Here is a 19,944-nt window from a genome sequence, read left to right as displayed (position 1 = left end):
AAGTTGATGCCGGCAGCAGGTGTTCCCTAAGGTACTCCGGACCCCTGCCATGTAGGGCTTTAAACACCATTACTAGTACCTTGAATCTCACCCAGAAGACAACTGGCAACCAATGCAGCTCACGGAGCAGAGGTGTAACATGGGAGTATCGGGAGACTCCCAACACAACTCTCGCAGCTGCATTCTGTACCGGTTGGAGCCTCCGGGTGGTCCTCAAGGGAAGCCCCATGTAGAGAGCGTTGCAGTAGTCTAGACGAGAGGTCACGAGCGCGTGAGTGACCGTGCATAAATCATCCCGGCTTAGATAGGGCCGCAACTGGCGCACCAGGCGAACCTGGGCAAAAGCCCCCCTAGTCACAGCCACTATGTGATCTTCCAAGGTGAGCCGTGAATCTAGGAGGACTCCCAAGTTGCGAGCCCTATCTACGGGGGGTAATAGTTCACCCCCCATAGAAAGAGATGGAATATCCGAATAGACCCGGGATGAAGGTATGCAAAGCCACTCAGTCTTGTCGGGGTTGAGTTGGAGTCTGTTCCTCCCCATCCAGACCCGAACCGCCTCCAGGCAGCGGGACATCACGTTGAGGGCATCACTGGGGTGGTTTGGGGTCGAAAGAAAAAGCTGGGTATCATCAGCGTACTGATGATACCCAACTCCAAAACCACGAATGATCTCACCCAGCGGTTTCATATAGATGTTGAACAGGAGAGGCGAGAGGACCGACCCCTGAGGAACTCCACAAACGAGAGACCTCGCGGTCGACCTCTGCCCTCCTGTCAACACCGACTGCGAACGTCCCTGGAGATAGGAGGAGAACCACTGTAAGACCGTGCCTCCCACTCCCAATCCCCTGAGACGCCGCAGCAAGATACCATGGTCGATGGTATCGAAAGCCGCTGAGAGGTCTAATAGGACTAGAACAGAGGAATGTCCCCTGTCCCGAGCCCTCCAGAGATCATTCACCAGCACGACCAATGCTGTCTCCGTGCTGTACCCGGGCCTGAAACCCGATTGGTACGGGTCTAGATAATCCGCTTCATCCAGGACCAGAGGGAGCTGATGCGCCACCACACTCTCAACAACCTTCGCAAGGAAGCGAAGGTTGGAGACCGGACGAAAGTTGTTCAATACAGCTGGGTCCAAGGCAGGCTTCTTGAGGAGAGGCCTCACCACCGCCTCTTTCAAGACGGCAGGGAAGCTACCCTCACTCAAAGAAGCCGATATAATTGCCTGGAACCAGCTGCGTGTCCTCTCCCGGGCTGCATAGACCAGCCAGGAAGGGCACGGGTCCAATAAACATGTGGTGGAGCTCAGCCTCCCCATAATCCTGTCCACTTCCTCCAGAGTCACAGAATCAAACTCCTCCCAGGTAATATCAACAAGACCGCCCGTGTCCTGATCACCAGACTCTGCCCAGTCAGAGTCCAGACCGGTCCGAATCCGAGCGATTTTGTCCGACAGATGTTGGTTAAACTCCTCGGCACGACCCTGCAAGGGTTCCTCCCTCACCTCTTGATTAAGGAGGGAGCGAGTCACCCTAAACAGGGCGGCCGGGCGATTATCTGCGGACGCGATAAGGGTAGCGAAGTGATTAGACCTCGCCACCCTTATCGCAGCGAGATAAGACCTAATATAGGCTCTTAGTCCCAATCGGTCGGATTCGGATCGGCTGGACCTCCAACCGCTCTCTAGGCCCCATCTCCGACGCTTCATCTCCCGGAGCTCCGCGGAAAACCATGGAGCTCGACGGGATCTGCACCGGGTCAGGGGCCGCAAGGGTACAACCCGGTCAAGAGCCTCAGTGGCTGCCCTTTCCCAGGCTTCCACTAAGGCATCTGCCGAGCTGTGAGCAAAGGAGGCAGGTGAGGACCCCAGCGCTGCCTGGAACCTCTCAGGATCCATTAAGCGTCTGGGGCGGTACCATCTAATTGGTTCCACACACCCACGGCGGGGCGTGGCAAAACGGAAGACCAGCCGCAGGAGATGATGATCGGTCCATGACAGGGGCATAACAATTGGGGAGCCCCCACCCAGATCATCTAACCACCGTCCAGATAAAAAAATCAGGTCAAGGGTGTGGCCTCCCACATGAGTCGGTCCTGAAATTACTTGCGTCAGGTCCATGGCCATCATGGAAGCCATGAACTCCCGAGCTAACTCAGATGATCCTCCCAGGGATGGTAGATTGAAGTCCCCCAAAACTATAAGTTTGGGAAATTCAATCACCAACCCAGAGAGGATATCGAGAAGCTCAGGCAGGGCTGCTGCTGCATGACTAGGCGAAAAGTACACCAGCAGCAAGCCCAACTGCGCACCAGGGCCACATCTCAGGAAGAGAGACTCACACCCGACTATCTGAGGAACGGTGGCCTCCCGCGGACACAAGGTCTCCCTCATAACAACCGCCACTCCCCCACCCCTACCCTGAGCCCGAGGCCGGTGTAGCACCCGGAAACCTGGTGGGCAAAGATCAACCAGAGGAATACCACCCTCTGGGCCCAACCAAGTCTCCGTGATGCAAGCCAGGTCCGCTTGCTCACCCTCGACCAGGTCCCGGACAAGAGGAGCTTTATTAACAACGGACCTGGCATTCAAGTACACCAGCCGGAGCTCAGGAGGCTGCACATCCTCGCTCCCGGGACCTCGGGGCGGAGACAGAGGGTCGGAGTGCCTCACCGCTTGCAAACAGCGGAGAGGCCTTCCCTGAGATCGATACGGCCCTCTGTACCTACACCTGCTGCCATTCCCTAACGTCGTGGGAATGGGTAATCCCACGACTTGCCCTGGAGCCCCGGGGGCAACCGACCCCCGCTCCTCCCCCCTGCGATCAATCCCGGACCTGGCCTGAACAACGGTTGTTAGACTACCCCCCATATCCAAACAACCAAAAGAAGTTCCCACCCCCCTCCCTAACCCCCCAAAAAATTTAGCTAAAAAACTAACCAGGGGCCTCTTAATTGATTTATATCGGAGGCCCCTACCCGTGCCCAGCCATCTCTCAGGGTCCCAACAATCGGGCCCTTCATCAAGAGGAGGTGTAAAGAGTAAGGCGGGTCGCTCCCAGGATGGGGGGGCCCCCCTGAGAGCGAATAAAACCGTGCTAGGATAAGTCAGACGCATGATGAGTCTTAAACAAGTCTGACAAAAAAGGCAGCAAGGCAGACCAGATCGATACAGGAGGATCTCAAAATAAAATCGAAGGAGAATGACCAGAGTGCCAGCCCAGCTCCACTGCCACTAGAGCTGGGAAACCCCGGAACAGATCGAATCCCGCCCTCTCACGGCGGTCAGGGCCGGGGAGCAGCCTGGTACATACAACCGGGGGAAGCAATACTTATTGTATTTTTGTGTTTGAAATGTACCTCTGGGTTCATAGAACCAAAATTATTTCCAGAAAAGGGGAATGTATGGGAATATTTAGCAAGGGAGGTGCTGAACACCACAGAGTTTTGCCTTGCCAGGGGTAGATCAGTAAAAGACATCTTGACCACATGCCTGATGGGAGTAGCAATAGCACCATGAGCCATCACTAATGACACCAAGTTAAGAGAGTTTCCACTCACAGCCTCATATTCCAATATTTTTGACTGGGGCACCAGTGTAGACAACAGCATGTATATATTGCAGGTGGCAGCTGTAACCCAAGTAGCTACCTGCTTCACACTAAACAGATGCCACATGCCTAAGGCCTCAAATTGCTACAACCTCACTAACACTGAACTGGCCTGCAACAAAACCAGGGCCATCACCTCTTCATACAGCCATATGAAACTTCCTACAGGATGGTTTTTGCTGTGTGGCTTAAAAGCTTATTCCTACCTGCCAGCAAACTCCACAGGGGCCCTTGCACGTTAGGGCAATTAACCATGTTAATGCCCTCCTTGCAAAGGCGGCAAAAGAGGAGCTTCCACACATTGCCTCCTGACTATGACTCAAAGGCCCCCCTCCTCACCGAGGCTGAATATGTTGCATTGGTTGTCTCTAGTGGGAGTGCCAGGGCTTGCAGCGTGAAATTCAAGGAACATAAACAACCTGGCATGTACCCTAGCTAAAAGCCTAAATACCACCTCCCATGCCCTAGATGCCTTAAACAAGGCAAGTCAGAGAAGCAACCCTCGAGAATAGAGCAGCTATTGACTACTTATTGTTAAGGCACAATCATGGCTGTGAAGAATTCTGTGGGCTTTGCTGTTTCAACCTATCTGACCAACCTGGACTAATTGAAGAAGGTATCAAACATTTAAAAGAACTAGCACAGAACATTGGACATAACCAATCATCCTGGGACCGTTCCTAGCTCTTCTCATGGTTACCAGACTTTCATTGGTTGAAAATTCTCATTGCTAGCATAATCACAGTCATAGTAGGTGGAGTCCTCCTTTTTTGCCTATGCCAATTAATTCCTTTAGGGTTGAGATGCCTAAAGATCTGCACAACTCCCATCAGAGGCAAAGAATAGAGCAAGAAAACCTCTCTCATGATGTGCCAAATTGACCACCACTACCAAGTATATGAACCAGTTGGGCTGATCACTGAAACACCAGTGATAGCCCAAAATGGGGGAAATGATGAAAGCAGGACACCCCCTCCTCACCCCAAAGAGAAAGTACCTTGGCAAATACAGGAAGAACCAAATACAAACTAGTCTGACTCAGCGGCAGCCTGAGGCTAAATAAACAAAAACATAACACGCACTGCTTACAAAATATCAAATCTAAACCACAGGAAGGCAGGACCTGCTAACAGCAATTAAGACTGACAGGATTAGAATAGAAACACTAAAAAATAACACAACAATAAAATAATCACACCAGAGCCCTCCTGGAGCAAAAATTAACACTTTTTAGATAGAATTGAGAAAGAAATTAACCCAACAATAGACACTAACCAACAAATCAGAAAAGACAAATTTTATTTTTATTTTTTTATAAAGGTTTTTATTGATTTTTTTTAAGGTTTGGGAGGGGGTAGGACCAGGATAGGGATTAAGGTTTGGGGTGGGGTTAGGATTGGGATTGGGGTTGGGACAGGGTTGGGAACAACATTGAGGTTGCCCCCCAGTAACATTTTCAAGCTTTAGCAAACAGACTATTGTCCAGGTACATATGTTCAGTTAACGCTAATTAATATAATAGTGCATAGCTGTAATGTATATGCTAAACTATAATCATAAACAGTATCAGTTGGTCAATACATATCATTCTTCTTGTTAATATCCTGTGACTCCTAAGGAAGTGGACAGGATTATGAGGAGGTTGAGCTCCTCCACATGCTTACTGGACCCGTGCCCTTCCTGGCTGGCTTATGCGGCTCGAGAGGGGACACGAGGCTGGTTCCTGGCGGTCATCTCTGCTTCTCTGAGTGAGGGTCACTTCCCCACCGCCTTGAAGGAGGCGGTGGTGAGACCTCTCCTCAAGAAGCCCACCTTGGACCCATCCTCATTGAATAACTTTCGTCCAGTCTCCAATCTTCGCTTCCTTGCAAAGGTTGTTGAGAGCGTGGTGGCGCACCAACTTCCTCAGGTCCTGGATGAAGCGGTTTATCTAGACCCGTACCAATCGGGCTTCAGGCCGGGCTACAGCACGGAGACGGCATTGGTCGCTCTGATGAATGATCTCTGGAGAGCCCGGGACAGGGGCCATTCCTCTGTCCTAGTCTTATTAGACCTTTCGGCGGCTTTCGATACCATCGACCATGGTATCTTGCTGCGACGCCTTAGGGGACTGGGAGTGGGAGGCACGGTTCTGCGTTGGTTCTCCTCCTTTCTCCAGGGTCGCTCGCAGTCGGTGCTGGCAGGGGGACAGAGGTCGACCCCGAGGCCTCTCATTTGCGGAGTCCCTCAGGGGTCGGTCCTCTCGCCTCTCCTGTTCAACATCTACATGAAACCGCTGGGTGAGATCATTCGCAGCTTTGGAGTAGGGTACCATCAGTATGCTGATGACACCCAGCTTTTCATCTCAACTCCAAACAACATCAGTGATGCCATCAACGTGATGTCCCGCTGCCTGAAAGCGGTCCGGGAATGGATGGGGAGGAACAGGCTTCAACTGAACCCGGACAAGACTGAATGGCTGTACGTACCAGCAAGCCAGGATACTCAGAGCATCCCATCCCTTAACATCGGGGATGAGTTACTACCCCCTGTTGATAGGGCCCGCAACCTGGGTGTCCTCCTAGACTCACAGTTCTCCCTGGAAGATCACATAGGAGCTGTGACCAAGGGGGCCTTCTCCCGGGTTCGACTAATTCGCCAACTACGGCCTTATCTGGACCTGGATGCCTTACGTACAGTCACCCATGCCCTGGTGACCTCTCGCCTAGACTACTGTAACGCTCTCTACATGGGGCTGCCCTTGAGATCCACTCGGAAGCTTCAACTGGTGCAAAGTGCAGCGGCACGGACACTTTTGGGAGCCTCCCGATACTCCCATATCACACCTCTCCTCCGTGCGCTGCACTGGCTTCCGGTTGCCTTCCGAGTGAAGTTCAAGGTGCTAACAATGACATACAAAGCCCTACATGGCATGGGTCCGGACTACCTACGGGAGCACCTTCTGCCAATGTCAACACCCCACCGCCCTGTGCGCTCCCACAGAGAGGGCCTCCTCAGGGTGCCACCACTCAAGGAATGTCGGCTGGTGGCCCCCAGGGGGAGGGCATTCTCAGTGGGTGCGCCAGCCCTCTGGAACTGCTTACCAACTGAAATCCGGATGGCCCCCGACCTCCGCACCTTCCGGCGCGACTTAAAGACTTACCTATTCCAGCAGTCCGGCCTGGCCTGATAGCTCTGATAGCTCTAATTGGGGTCCCAGTTTGTTTTGTTTTGATTATTGTTTTCAATACTGTTTCATTATGTTGCCTATCTTACTCTGTACACCGCCCCGAGTCCCTCGGGAGAAGGGCGGTTTATAAAAACAAACAAACAAATAAATAAATAAATAAATAAATAAATAAATAAATAAATAAATAAATAAATAAATAATATAGGTTCAAAATAACATATGAGTCCTTCGGGAATAGGGCGGTATAGAAATTTAATTAAAATAAAAAATAAAATAAATATGACATTCATTTCTCGCTAGTTCATTTTTCTAACCATTGGTAAAACTTATCCCATGTTTTAAAATAAATTGAATCCTCTTTCTCTTTAATCTCTAAGGTTAATCTATCCATTTCTGCACACTCTAAAATTTTCTTGATTAAAATCTCTTCAGTTAGTAAGTTTCCATTTTTCCAGTATTGGGCAAATACTATTCTCGCTGCTGTCAATACATGCAATATTAGATATTCATTCTCCATTCTCCTACTTAGCTCCTAATATTCCTAACAAAAACAGTTCTGGTTTAAGTTCTATCTGTATTTTAATCATCTTTTCCAGCCATGTATGTATCTTAAGCCAGAACTTTTTTGCTTTAGGGCATACCCACCAGATATGGTAGTAAATATCTGGCCTTTGTTTACATTTCCAGCAATTATTTGAAGTATTTTTTGAACATTTTGGGTAGTCTTACTGGTGTCATATGCCATCTATAAAACATTTTATACAAATTTTCTTTATATGAAACTGCTTTAGTCAATTTAATATTTCTATCCCATAATTTTTGCCAGTCTTCCAAATCTATAGCATATCCAAAGTTTTTTGCCCATGTTATCAATGTTTCTTTTACTTGTTGTTCTTCTATCTTCACGTTTAGCGGAAATCTGTAAAGTTTCTTAATCAGGTTTTTTAATAATATTTGATCAAATTCTGTCTGTTCTTTATAAAATCTCATTGTCTTCGCATCTTTTCTAAATCTTGTTTGAATTTGTAAATATGGCCACCATGCTAAGTCAATACCTTCTCATTGTAAGTCTTGTCTGTCTTTCAATTTTCCTTCCTTATCTAAGATATCTTTGTAAATAACGACTTTGTCATAGTTAATTAAGTTTGGGTAAGCAAAAGCTTCCATTGTTGAAAGCCACTCAGGTAGTTTAATATAAATTTTCTGCTTTATTCTTTCCCATTCTGAAAGGAATACATTCCTTATAAAGTGGTTTTGGAAGTATCTATGTGTTTTATTTTTCTCATACCATAGGAAGGCATGCCAACCAATTTGTAGCTCATGCTCCTCTCGGTATAATAGTCTTTTATTTCTTAACGTGATCCATTCTTTAAGCCATGGTAAGATGGCTGCTTGGTAATATAGTCTCCAGTCCAGGAGTCCAAATCCTCCATTATTTTTAGCTTCTTGTAACATTTTCACTTTAATTCGTGCTTTCTTCCCTTGCCAGATGAATCTCAATATTGTTCCATTTAGATCATCAAAGAAGACCTTTCCCAATTTTACAGGGATCATTTGAAATAGGAAGAGTATTTTCGGTAAAATATTCATTTTTTTTTATTGAAAAGTTTTAAAATACATTTTATCTTTGACAATCCCCCCCTCCCCCTCCCCTACCTATCCCTCCCTACCCCTCCCCCCCTTTTCCCCCCTCCCCCCCCCCCGACTTCCCAGAGCTAAGTACAGGGTATAAAAACAAAAAAAAACAATCATAAACATCCATTTGCTACCAATAATAAATTCTTAAATCTATCACTCTCTAGCTCATATAAGATAACTACAAGCAATACTAATATTTCATATAAAAAAAAGAAAATAGAAAGGAAGACTTATTCAAATGCTAAATGAAACTTTTTAGTCCCATATTTGTTCTGGATATATTCAATCCATTTCTTCCACTCCATAATATAACGTTCTTGCAAATGATCTTTCAAATAAGCCGAGATCTTTGCCATTTCTGCCAGGTCAGAAACCTTTAAGGTCCACTCTTCTATAGTCGGCAGTTCCTCCTTCTTCCAATATTGACCTATTAAAAGTCTTGCTGCTGTGATTAAATTCAGCATCAACTTAGTGTCCACAACAGTAGCATCTGTAATTATACCCAACAAAAAGAGTTGCGGACAAAACTTTATCCTTTGCTTGAAGATCTTCTGCATATTCCACCAAATTTTTATCCAAAAAGCCTTGACCTTTTTACAGGTCCACCATATGTGAAAATATGTTGCATCTTCGCCACCGCACCTCCAGCATTTTGGCTGATAATTCGGATACATACTTGCAAGCTTTTTAGGATCTAAATGCCATCTATAAAACATTTTATAAAAGTTCTCTCTTAGGTTTTGAGCTTGTGTAAATTTTACGTTCCTCACCCAGATCTTTTCCCACGTGTCCATTGTAATAACTTCTTGGATGTTCTGGGCCCATTTTATCATACAATCCTTAACAAGTTCTGTTTCTGAGTCAATTTCTATCAATGCAAGATATATCCGTTTGATATGTGCTGGACCCTGATTTCTAATTTGCTTTATCAAATTTTCATCAATCATTGCAAAACCAATTTTCTGATCTTCTTTCCACCTGGCCCGTAACTGAGTATATTGAAACCAAGTTTGAACAATCTTCTCATCTCGCAAGAGGTTGTACGGCTTCAAACACCAGACATTTCTTTCCAAGCTTAAAATCTCCTTATATGTAGTCACATCATGTTTGAATCCAACATTTATGTTTTCTATTGCGTGCTTTGGGATTGCCCACAACGGCATCTTGTAATCTAACTTATGTCTATACTTCTTCCAAACTCTCAACAATGCCTGTCTTAAAATATGCACTTTAAACACATTATCTACCTTCTTATCATACAACAAATATGCATGCCAGCCAAATAACAAGTCATGGCCCTCAAGATTTAATAATCTCTCTTGTGTCAAATTAATCCAGTCACTTATTCCTGCTAACGCAGCAGCTTCATAATATAATTTAAGATTGGGCATTTTAAGACCTCCTCTTTCACGAGTATCCTGCATAATCTTAAATTTAACTCGTGGCCTTTTCCCTGCCCAAACAAATTTATTGATACCCCGTTGCCATTCTTCCAAATTAGAATCTTTCTTAAGAACCGGTATCATTTGAAATAAGAATAAAAATTTAGGCAGGACATTCATTTTCACTGCTGCGATTCTTCCCAGCAAAAACAATTGCAATTTTTCCCAACTCTCCATTTCTTTTTGAATTTTTCCCCATAATTTTTCATAGTTATTTTTATATAACTTAGTATTAGAGGGTGACAAAAACACCCCCAAATATTTGACCCTTTTAGCAATCTCAAATCCAGTTAATCCTTCTAAAAGAGCCTTTTGCGATACTGTCATATTTTTGGCCAGAATTTTAGTTTTTTGTGCATTAACTTTAAATCCAGAAACCCTCCCATATTGCATTATTATCTCCATCAGGTCCACAACAGAGTTTTCTGGCTGGGTCACTGTAACAACCAGATCGTCTGCAAACGCCCTCAATCTATAATCCTGATCTCTAATTTGTATACCCTTAATTCTTTCCGAATTCCGTATTTTAACTAGTAATATCTCCAATGTTAACACAAATAGTAAAGGCGATAACGGACACCCTTGCCTTGTGCCCTTCTCAATATTACATGCTTCAGTCAAACTATTGTTGACTATTATTCGGGCAATTTGTTTTTGATATAATGCCCTAATTGGTTGCAAAAATTTATCCCCAAAATTCATTTTATCTAAAACTTTCATCAAAAATTGCCAATTCAACTGATCAAAAGCTTTTTCAGCATCTAAAAAAATTAGCGCCGCAGATATCTGGTTGTTCCTTTCCAAAAACTCTAACACATCAACTATATGCCTCACATTATTTTTCATTTGCCTACCACTAATAAACCCTGTTTGATCCCCATGAATCACCTGTTGCAGAACCCTCATCAATCTGTTAGCCAACACCTTAGCAAATATCTTATAATCTGTATTTAAAAGTGATATCGGTCTATAGTTTTTTACTTGAGTAACATCTTGATCTTCCTTCGGAATCAAAGAGATAAAAGCAGTTCTCCAAGATGGAGGCACCTTTCCCCCTCTCTGAATTGTCTGAAACAGTTCCTTTAACGGCTTTATCAACTCCATTTGTAGATTTTTGTAGTAAACCGCAGTCAAACCATCCGTACCTGGCGCCTTATCCATCTTCAATTCCTTAATTGCTATAAGAATTTCTTCTTCTGTTATCAATTGATTAATCTCCTCTTTTTGTGCTTGCGTAAGAACCGGGATGCTAGCATTCTCCAAATATACATCAATGTCTTTTTCATTAATCTTCTCCTTAGCATATATTCATTTTGACTGTAGCTATTCTTCCTAACACCAACAGTTGAATATTTAGAAAAGACAAATTTTAAACTCACCAATCAGAAATGACAATTTTGGAAACCATGACAGGGTATAAGAACTCACGTTTGAGGACCATTCTGTCTAGCTAGCCGGGGATTCATGCTGAATTGTCACTCAACTTTAATCTCTGTGATTAAACCTCTCTTTCCAGTAGCTGGCTTCACGTTCTATTTGTTCTTCTCTGCACTGCTTGGGAGAATCCTGGCTAGGAGAGCCTGAACATTCCTCCCAACAATATGTTGTGATGTGCACAGAGATACAAACATAGCACTGAAAAGGCCTATTTGCTATCTGTAGAAGATAGCAACACCTCCATTTGTTTATCTCTGAGCCTTCTATTTCTTTTTCTTTCTATAATGTCCTTATTCACTCATGTATCCCAATTAAAGTTAATAAAATATGAAAATACTAGAATTATAATGATAGTATGTTGAAGAAAATATTCATATTCCCATCCTCCCTGATATATATTAAAATAATTAACTTGCAAATTAATGTCAGTACTATCCACTGCAAGGACAATAATTTTGAGCTGAAAATTGCTTCCATATTTTTTATTTCACATAATGCAATAGTGTTTTTAATAGAACTTTGAATATCACTTTTTCTTCTTTCCACTAATTGCTAATAGTATAGAGGAATAATGCAATAATGAAACAGAGAGCCTTGGGGTTTAAATATAGCTTCCAACTGTGGAAGCTTAGCCTGTTTGTAAGTACTAGGAGAATTCCAAGCTTTCAATGTGCTGCAAGTGCAATTTGATTCTCAACATCTGTCACAAAAACTGTAACTTGAAGAGGGTGCCTTATCATAAAAGCAGACTGGCAACTTTTATACGATGTAGTAAATTCAGTCCCCAGTTACTTTTCCATACCCACTGCCCTTCCTCACATCTGCTTTCAGGTATTTGCACTTAATCCTCATTAAGATCTTAATATTAATGAACAGGCACATGTTCATTAATTGCCTGAAATTTGAATCTCAATTCAAATCCTCATTAAGATCTTAATATTAATGAACAGGCACATGTTCATTAATTGCCTGAAATTTGAATCTCAATTCAAATTTAAATTACAGAAATTTGAATCTCAGTCCTACCTACATTCCTACTCTCAGGATTTTGTAGTACAGTAAAAGTACCAAAGAAATTCTAATACAGCTATGCCTTGTCAATTTGGAAGACAGTCTTCCCAGCATGTTTATCAACTCCCTGATCAAAATATCTTTCTTTCCTACATTTGTAATATTTTGTATTTCTACCAATATAAACATGAAAATGATGAAAAGAGTAAAGGAGAAGAGTAGCTTAGATACTGAAACAAAAAGAATAAGAAACTTCTGAAACCACCCTGGTTTGAACGAGGTATACTGGGTCTTTTTTTTTTGCGAGAAGTTGGAAGGTCAGATTGATCTTTTTTTTTTAGTCCCACAAACTTCTTTTGTTGCCCTGCACACGGAGAATGGAGCTGGAAAGGACCTTAGTGAAAGAATGTGGTTGCCCTGGAATGGGGATTGTGGATGGGGATTGTGGATGCCCTGGGGTGGGATGGGAGTTAGGATTTGACATTGTGGATGCCCTGGGGTGGGATGGGGGTTAGGATTTGGCATTGTGGATGCCCTGGGGTGGTGTGGGGATTAGGATTTGACATTGTGGATGCCCTGGGATGGGGTGGGGATTAGGATTTGACATTGTGGGTGCCCTGGGGTGGGGGTTAGGATTTGACATTGTGGATGCCCTGGAGTCGGGGGGGGGGATTAGGATTTGGCATTGTGGATGCCCTGGGCTGGGCTGGGGGTAAAGATTTGGCATTGTGGATTGTGGAGTGTTTATGCTCTGGTGAGGCTATTCAAAACATAATAATTCTGGCATAGTCGCACCTTGCATGACTGAAAGGAAAGGAATGCTCCATTTCTGAAGTGCTTCATTGGCAATCACATGGAACTTCCAATCTCTCTCAGCTTTCCTTTGGATTAAAAAATGAGCGGCAGAGGCTTGAGTTTCTCCACTCCGTCCTAGTGGAAAGAAGTAGAGGTGCAGAGCGGGATTGCTCTCAATAAGGCCGGTGGGCATGAGCCTTCTTGAGAGCAATCCTGCTCTGTGCCTGTGCTTTCCTTGTTTCGAACAGAGCAGAGAAACTTAAGCTGCTGCTGCTGCTGCTTGAGTAGGAAGGATGAATAGGAGAAGAGCGGTCAGGATTTGTGCCATTGGCTGGTCAGACAAGGAATAGGTTGGGAGGGGTGGCTGGCTGGCTGGATGACTGAGTAGGGGAGATCTTGGCCGCTCAGGTGGCTGTTGCCACCGCTGCTGCCAGCAGCTTGGATGCAGGTGCAAGGGGACTTTGCACCTGCAAAGGCTTTGTTTCTGCCCTCAAACCAAGGCCGGCACATGAGCAAGCAGTGCACCTGGGCCACAGACGGCATTAGTTTCTGTGCCTAGCCAACTCCAATGCCATGCTTTGCCCCATAGGCGTGCCAATGAAGCAAACATTCCTCCCCCAGAATGGAAGCTTCCATGGGCCATGATCTCTTTTGCAGAGAATTTGTGTTTTAACTCACATGATTATTATGGCACTCAGGAGCTTTCATTGTCAGCGCAAAAATCATTTCAAAGCAGTCTACTATCCCTCAAAGGGAAAGAAACCATGGCAGAGGGGAGACAGATTTTGCAAGGTAAGTGACTCTGGTGTGGCAGGAAGGGAAGGGGAAGCATGAGGTGTCTTAGTGGCCTTGGGGGCCTTTGGGGGGCCTGGTCCATCATTAGGCCCTCCATGGCCTTCCCCACCCTGAGATACCTCATGTGCACTTAATGAGCTGTGTGCATCTTAATGAGCAAGGTAGTGATCTCGTTTGAGATATGAAATTCACTCCCATGAGTTTTTGCATTACGAGTGGAATGGGCAGGCTCCATTATACTTGTAACTCGAGGACTACCTGTATAGAGAAAGGACTGAGAAACTAAGGTCCCAAATTTTTGCTAGGTAATTTTAGTATTAGGTATTTAGTAGAGAGATAAACCTTCTCCCCCACATGAAATGGTCTCTGGGGAGATCGCTTCTTATTGGCTTGTTCTTTATGAGTCTTAGCGGCTTCAGCTAAAGCTTTTTTATGTTCACCCTACATTCTGCAAAGAGATCATCCACTGATCTAGGGTGTGTGAAGTGGGAGGCTCCTGGGGGTATTCTGGAATAGGAACAAACTCCCAACTGGTGGCTATTTTGAATGGAGTAAGTCCAGTGCTACTGTGTACTATATTGTATGCCACTTCAGTGAAAGGTAGGAGATCTTCCCAATTAATCTGTTGGTAGTTAACATAGCATCTGAGGTATTGTTCCACCATTACATTTGTACGTTCTGCCAATCCATCTGTACTCAGATGAAAGTCCCTAGGTAGACCTAATCAGTTTCACAAACTCCCTCCAGAATTTTGCAATAAATTGAACACTGTTGTCTGATATAATTCTTTTGGGGGCTTCGTGGAGTTGATAGATGTGTTTCAAAAATAACCTGGCTAGTTTTTAGGCAGACAGAAGTCCCAAACAAGCGATGAAATGAACTTGCTTGGAAAAAAGGTCAATGACAGTCCAGATTACTGTGTTGCCCCTGCTTTCAGGCAATTCCACAATAAAATCATGGCTATCTCCTCCCAGTGTTGGGAAGGGTCTGCCACCTGCTGCAACAGACCAGGAGGTTTACCAGGGCATTTTTCCATAGTTGCAAAGGTGGCACAGCTTTTTACATAACTTTCAATGTCTTTTTTTCATTCCTGGCCACCAAAACTGCCGTTGCACCAAATGCAAAGTTTTTAGAAAACCAAAATGACTGACTTGCTTTGCATCATGACTACCTTGAAGGGCTTGAATTCTGAGGGAAATCGGAAGGTACAATTTAGATCCCTTCCAAGCTAACCCATCTTGATAGGTTAATAGTAATCTATTGTCCCAGAGCCAGGGATCCATTTTTAGTTCCTGCTTGAGTTTTTGTGTTAAACAACTATCAAGCTTGTTGGATTGCCCCTGTGTTTGACCTCTTGTGGTTACTTGAGAGGCTAACTGTGGTAGAGGAATGATGGAATTAATAACTTCCGGCAACTTTTATATTAGGGCATTTTGGATAAGGCATCCGCCAAAACATTTTGTCCTCCAGGGAGGTATTTTAGAGTGAAATTAAAATGATTGAAATGCTGTGCCAACTGAACTTGCTTGGGAGATAACTTTTGAGGGGTCCTTAGTGCCTCTAAGTTCTTATGATCAGTCCATATTTTGAAAGGCATCTTGCTTTCTTCCAGGAAATAGTGCCAAGTTAGCAATGCCCATCTTACTGCAAAAGTCTCCTTCTCCCAAACAGCCCACTGCCTCTCTATGTAAGTTTTTTTGAGGTATAGGCGCAAGGTTGTAGGTCCCCCTTATGGTTTCTTTGTAGGAGGATAGTGCCCTCTGTGGCATCACTTGAATCAGCTTGGATGATGAATTGTTCCTCAGGATCAGAGTTTAAGAATTGGTTCTGCTGTGAACAGTCTTTTTAATTGCTCAAATGCCACCTGACACCCCATGGTCCATTGTAAAGGTTGACAAGGTTGGGGCTTCCCCCCACCCTTTCCGTTTTAAATAGCTCAGTAATTGGCATACTGTAGCTATTTTCACAAAGGTAAAAGTCTGCAAACCCAAAAAGCTCTTATAGGTCTATGGAGGCTGCCATTCTAGTACCACCTTGACTTTGGCAAGGTCCATTTACACTACCTCGCTAGAGATTTGGTATCCTAGGTAGCTGAGGCACGTCTGATGAAATTTGCATTCAGAAAGCTTAGCATAGAATCTACCATTTAGCAGCTTCTTGAGCACTTCACAAATTAATTTGACGTGCTCCTCCATTGTGTCATTGTAGATGAGGATATCATCAAGGTAAACTAAAACTCCCTTGTACAGGTGATCATGTAGCACCTGGTTAATCACCTGCATAAACACGGCAGGAGCCCCTTGGAGGCTAAAAGGCATCCCTTTGAACTTGAAACTTCCCAAGGGACAATTGAAGGCTCTCTTCCATTTGTCCCCCTCCTTAATCTGCACTTGGTAATAAGCCGCTCTTAAGTCCAGTTTTGTGAAAATCTTCCCTTTAGCTAGGTGAGCTAGCATGTTTTTCATCAGAGGAAGGGGGTAGATATTTTCTATGCTGGCAACATTTAACCCTTTAAAGTCCATGCACAATCTCAAAGACCTATCTTTCTTTTTTTGAATAGCACTGGGGTGGCCACTCACAATTTAGCAGGCTGAATAAACCCTCTTGTCAGGTTCTTGTTGATGTATTCTCTCAGTTTCTTCATCTCCCTGGGTGTCATAGAGCAGGGCTTGTCAACTGGTGGTACATGTACCACCTGTGGTACATTAGCGCCTGCCAGGTGATACGCGACCATCTGCTTTCCAGCTGATCAGCTGTTCGGCGCTTCTTCGGGGCTGTCAGGGCTCAAGCGTCAGGATCAGTGCTGCTTTCCAGCTGATCAGCGCTTCTTCGGGCTGTCAGGGCTCAGCAGACACACCAGGATCAGCACCACTTTCCAGATGATTGGCGCTTTTTCGGGGCTGTCAGGGCTCAGTGGAAGTGCCAGGATCAGCGCCAGGCTCCAGCTGGAACTCGGCGCTGATCCTGGTGCTTCCGCTGAGCCCTGAAGAAGCACCAATCACCTGGAAAGTGGCACTGATCCTGGCGCGTCTGCTGAGCCCCAAAGAAGCACTTACCACCTGGAAAGCAGCATTAATGCCTGCTCACACACACACAAACACATGCAAGCAGTTACAGCTGAAGGCATTGGCCCCGCTGGCCGGGAAGGCGCACCGGAGTCCCAGTTACTGGTAAGGCGATTGGCCCACTCCTTTCCCATTGCCAAGTGGCTTGTAATTGGGTGATGCTGTTAAACTGTGACAGTGAGTGGGAGGGTATGCCACTGTGGCTCTTGCTCTCCAATAGGCTAAGGGGGCCACCATGGAGGGGAGTGTTATTTTATGATGGGGCGGGTGAGAGAGACAGGAGGGGAGGTTATGGTGGGAGAGACGAAAACAGTTTCCAAGTGGCCTCATCATGGCTGCCACCTCCTGTTACAGTTTGTGGTTCTTTTGATCCTGGTGCACAGCTCCGGTAAGTGGGCAGGTGCGCACAAGATAGTTCAGGGCATCCCCAGCTGTCCCTTTTCCTCTTGAGCCTCTTCCAGTAACGAAGGCTCAGGATGCCTAAGTGGCCTTATTGTTAGGAAGCGATGACAAGCTCATTTTGATTTCTTAACCAGAAATCCCCCATCAGAAAATATTTCTTATCATTAGGAGCATGTCTTCTTGTGACAATTTGGGCTATACTGAGTATTAATTTTCCTCAATTTATGTCTGTAAAGTGATTTGAGGGGCGTGGTTGCTTGGATTATGATAGAAGTGTTAAAGTTATGTGGGCCTCAGATTTCTTGGTAAAAATGGATAAGGAAGGAAGGAAGGAAGGAAGGAAGGAAGGAAAGAAGGAAGGAAGGAAGGAAGGAAGGAGAGAGAGGGAGGGAAGGAGGGAAGGAGGGAAGGAGGAAGGGACAAAGAGGGAAGGAAGGAAAAAAGGACAATGAGAGGGAGGGAGGGAATGACAATGAGAGGGAGGGAGGGAAGGAAGAAAGAAAGGAAAGAAGGAAGGAAGAAAGGGACAATGGGAGAGAAGGAGGAAGAGAGAGGGAGAAATAGAGAGAGGGAGAGAAAGAGGGAGAGAGAGAGAAAGAGAGAGGGAGAGAAATAGAGAGAGGGAGATAGAGAAAGAAAGAGGGAGAGAGACATTAAATTAGTAACATGGTTGTTAGGTGAATCTGGTTTCCCCACTAACCTTGCTTGTCAGGAGGTTGCAAAAGGCGATCACATGACCATGGATCAATGTGACCATCATAAATATGAATTGGTTGCCAAGCATCTGAATGTAAATCACATGACCCTGGGAATGCTGCAATGGTCATAAGTGTGAAAAATGGTCATAAGTCACTTTTTTCAGTGCTGTTGAACAGTTACTAAGCAAAAGGACTACCTGTATTTTATCACTTTTTCCCTTTTTTTGTCATCAAGTTTTTGATACCTTGCTAGGTGACTGGTGGTACTTGAATGTTGCCATATTCTAAAAGTGGTACAATCGCTGAAAAGGTTGAAAAGGCCTGTCGTAGAGTACATCTTGGGCTTTGGGAGTTTGGCATTTGGTAGGATTTCAATTGTTCAGTCGGTGGCTCAGTAGGGTAGAAGTGTGTTACATCTTTTCTTACTAAAGGCTCCCGCCAAACCACGATATTCACTGGGAATAGTTGGCTCCCTGGTATTTGCTCTATGGTGGCTTTTAACATCTCAAGAGGTTCCCTCTGGGTCCCACCTGCAGCAGCTCCCTTTATCTCACTGGTTACAGTAGGTGGAAGGGGTCCCATTGCTAAGTTCTCCCACCGTTCTCCCACCAAATGGTGGGACGCCCTTATTGAGCCAAGCCAAACCTAAAACTATAGTCTCTGACATTTTTAGGATCACCACAAACTGGATTTCCCAGTGTTGTCCCATTTCCAAGAGTACCAGCTCTGTCAGGTGTGTTGCAGGGGAACCTCCAATAAGAGATCCATCCACCACTTCAAATTTCATGGCCAGGAGCAATAGTTTGCCATGAATCCCCAACTTACATACTGTGGGGAGATTGATTAGGCAACTGGTACAACCCCAATCTATTAGAATGTTTAAGTCTGCTTGGGTCCCTGTTCTTGGTGGGAATAGCAAAGGGTGGAATGGCTCGACTTACCATCTGATCATCTTCACCTTCCTCATCACTGTCGTAAGGTGCCAGCATTGGCAGGGGTTCAGGTGGAGCTCTGGCTTCTCCCTGGGAAGGAGAAGAGATCTGGACAGCTTGCTCCTGACAGGCCCAATTCAACTTCCCTTGTCTGCTTGTGGGGTTTTCATTGGCTTAGCGGTTGAAATAGGTGCACTCTTGACTTGGGGGGCAGGAGCTAGGCACTCAATTGCACGGTGACCTTGCTGCCCACATCTGAAACACTTGATGGGACTCCTGGTGGGTGCTCAGGGAGCACTGGCTGCCAAGCTAGTCTGGTGACATCTACCAAATAGGTGCTTCTCTGGACCTCACTTCAGCTTTGGTTCAGAGGTAGCTGGTTTCTTGGCTCGATCTAACTCGATGTCCAGGGTCACTACCATACTATACCAATCCTGTAGCTGATTAGATATCCCCCAGTAGATGCACAGTAGGTCATGGTCCAGCCTTTCCTTGAAGTAGTGGATCAGTGATTGCTCTGGCCACTGTCCTAATCAACCAGCAACTCTCCAGAACTCCCAAACATATTCTTTTGCCAGGCAGCTTTTTTGTTTCAAATGGTGGATTTCCTTTTCTGCCTGCAGGGCTTATGATTCATCCTCAAATTGTGCCCTCAATTGCTCCATGAATAAGTTTGCATCCAGCAGCTAAGGGGCCCCCTCGTTGTGAAGGCTGGTCACCCACTCAGCTGCTTCTCCCTCTAAGTTGGCTGCCACTGGTTTCACCATTGTGGCATCATTGAGGTACACAAAAGTGTATCGATCAAAGTGGGCTTACACTTGAGTTAAGAAGAAAGGCAGCTTCTCAAGATCCTCATCAAACTTGATAGGAGAGGTGATTCCATAAGCTGTGATGCCAAGCATACTGATTGCAGGGCAGCTTGTCAGTCCTAGGGCTGCAGCCATAC

This window comes from Vipera berus (assembly GCF_964194415.1).
Source record: "Vipera berus genome assembly, chromosome: 6".
Lineage (NCBI taxonomy): Eukaryota > Metazoa > Chordata > Lepidosauria > Squamata > Viperidae > Vipera > Vipera berus.
This window is presented reverse-complemented; position numbering follows the sequence as displayed.